The 3232-nt window shown below is 41.3% G+C and overlaps 1 pseudogene; it reads left to right on the forward strand.

The window, feature by feature from the left end:
- Positions 1-791: 791 nt before the first annotated feature.
- LOC120526943 lies at positions 792-1501 on the forward strand (annotated as a pseudogene).
- Positions 1502-3232: the final 1731 nt, after the last annotated feature.

The raw sequence follows: 3232 nt of genomic DNA on the forward strand, positions 1-3232 counted from the left end.
GGTGCTAACCAAATCGTTGAGGGAAATATTATGCCTTCATTTAAAGTTCAGGGACAAGTGTATCACTTGATTGGCAGTCTTTTACCTATGCCAAGTGAAGAACACAAATTTTGCAAATTTATTTAGTCGGGACGATGAAAAGGAAGCACAAATCCGCTGCTAATTTTTTGGACTTAACATGCCCCTGGTCAAGCAATTACAAAAAATGCTCCATGACTGTAACACTTACATCCAGGACTTCCACTCCACAATTGACAGTATTTCAGATGATGACAAACACTTCAAAGTTGTCATTCACGCAGACAAAAAACCATTACATGCACACAAAGGCAGATTTAATAAACCCACAGTTCATCAAGTTGGTGTTGTCATCGTTGGGCAAACGTTCAACAATAGAGATATTGTCTTGAAAACCAGAGACAATAAACTGCAATGCATTAAAGAAACCCACAGATCCTATGATGCACTTCAATATCCTCTCATGTTCTGCTATGGTGAAGACGGCTATTCTGTGTCTATACCTCAAGTTCATCCTGCCAGTAAGTTACCTATGAACAAAACCGTCTCTGCAGCAAACTTCTATTCATACCGGCTTATGATCAGACAACATCATGATAATAATATCCTTTTCTTCCGAACTTTATTAAATCAGTTTTTAGTTGATATGTACGCAAAAATTGAATCCGAAAGACTAAATTATATCAGACTTAATCAAAAAAAACTACGGGCTGAAAATTACGTTCACTTAAAAGATGCTATTGACAAAAACAACACTGGATTTAACAGAACTTGGTCAAGCTGTGATATTACCATCATCCTTCACTGGAGGACCTCGCTATATGCACGAGTGTACACAAGACGCAATGACATATGTTCGTCGTTATGGCTGTCCTGACTTATTCATCACATTTACTTGCAATCCTAAATGGCCTGAGATCACTGAAATTCTCCTTCCACGTCAAAAACCTCACGATCGCCACGACCTTATCAGTCGTGTATTTCATCTCAAGATCCACAAAATGATAGACTTTCTCACATTTTCGGCTGTACAAATTGCTACATGTACGCCATAGAGTGGCAAAAGCGAGGTATTCCCCATGCGCACATTCTATTGTGGCTAAAGGATAGGATTAAACCAGCTCTCATCGATCAACTCATCCGTGCAGAAATTCCTGATCCACAGACTGACCCTGCCCTACACAAAATAGTAAAATCCAACATGATTCACGGCCCATGTGGACCTCATAATATCAACTCTCCCTGCATGAGCAACAGAATATGCACTAAGAAGTACCTGCGTCCGTTCATCTCACAAACTCAGACCGGAGAAGATGGTTACCCTCAGTACCGCCGGCGCGCACCTGCTGATGGAGGTCATACAATTAACATCAAAGGAGTACATATCGACAACAGATGGGTGGTCCCTTATAGTCCTGTGCTATCCCGCTTCTTCAATGCTCACATCAATGTCGAATTTTGCAATTCAGTAAAATCGATCAAATACATCTGCAAGTATGTTAACAAAGGAAGTGACCAGGCAGTATTTACAATACAAACTAATAATGACAAAGTATCTCGATACGAAGCTGGTCGTTACATTAGTAGCTCTGAAGCAGCCTGGCGCATTTTCTGTTTTCCCATTCATGAACGTTTCCCTCCGGTCGTTCATCTTGCTGTGCATCTTGAGAACGGACAAAGAATTTATTTCACAGAAGGCAATGTTGCCGATAAAGTACACAATCCACCACAAACGACCCTTTTAGCGTTCTTTGACCTTTGCAAGCACGATGATTTTGCTAGACAACTTCATTATAATGAAATTCCATCATATTATGTGTGGGAAAACAACATGTTTCGTTGAAGGAAACAGGGCAACCCTGTACCAGGATATTCGGGAGTAAAAAAGGATCATGTACTGGGACGGGTCTACACTGTACACCCGAATAACTCTGAATGCTACCATCTTCGACTCCTGCTCAACAAAATCACAGGTCCCACATCTTTCAAATCTCTCAGAACAGTTGATGGTGTCCTACATCCGACCTATAAGTCAGCCTGCAGGGCACTCGGTTTATTACATGACGATATCAACTGGGACGAGACTCTACAGGAAGCTACTCTATCTAGCTCACCTCAAAAGATCGTGAACTATTTGCTGTCATGTTGGTGTTCTGCCAAATAGAAAACCCCTTAAACCTATGGGAAAAACATAAACACAGCATAGCAGAAGATGTTAGGAGACAGACTGAAAGAGATCATATACGAACAGAAGTCCACCAGTGGTTAAATTTGATCTATAACAAGTGTCTACAGTTGCTTGAAAACTATGTCATTGCTATTGGAGGTCAATCTCTTCATCATTACGGTTTGCCTTCACCTTTAACAGAACTGGCACAACTTGCATCAAATCCTGAGTACTTGAAAGAGACATCTTACAACACTTCACAATTGGCCAATATAGTCACAAATAACGAGCGGTTGCTAAATAGTGACCAAAAGTCAGTTTATGAGCAAATCATGAGCAGCGTTACGTCTCCCACTACCACAGTGTTTTTCCTTGATGCTCCAGGAGGAACTGGTAAGACATTCCTAATAAACCTTCTCCTTGCAAAAATCCGAGCAAAACGTAACATTGCCATAGCTGTGGCTTCTTCTGGCATTGCTGCAACTCTTCTAGAGGGTGGCAGAACTGCTCATTCAGCTTTCAAGCTGCCTCTGAACCTCAACCATACTGAATCCCCCATGTGTAACATATCAAAGCAGAGCAACATGGCTGAAGTGCTGCGACATTGTCAACTTATTGTCTGGGATGAATGCACTATGGCACACAGAGCAGGTATTGAGGCTTTAGACAGGACCCTCCAAGACATCCGAAACACCAACAAACTTATGGGAGGCTTGACAGTGTTGCTGGCCAAACCCCACCAGTCGTGCCCAGAGAAACACGCTGATGAAGTTAAAGCATCTCTGAAATCTTCATACCTTGGCCACAAATCCATGTTGTTACTTTAAAATAAACATGAGAGTTCATTTGAAAGCGACAAAAAGCCGAGGAGTTCTCTGCTCTTCTGATGAGTATAGGTGATGGCACCTTCATACAAGAAAACTGTAAAATAAATATTCCTACAAATCTCTGTCTCATCGTGAATACCTTACAAAGCCTTCTTCAAAATGTTTACCCCAATCTACAAAATCTACACCGAAGTAACGTCTCATGGTTAAGAGAGAGAGC

The sequence above is a fragment of the Polypterus senegalus genome, chromosome 3, assembly GCF_016835505.1.
Source record: "Polypterus senegalus isolate Bchr_013 chromosome 3, ASM1683550v1, whole genome shotgun sequence".
Classification (NCBI taxonomy): domain Eukaryota; kingdom Metazoa; phylum Chordata; class Cladistia; order Polypteriformes; family Polypteridae; genus Polypterus; species Polypterus senegalus.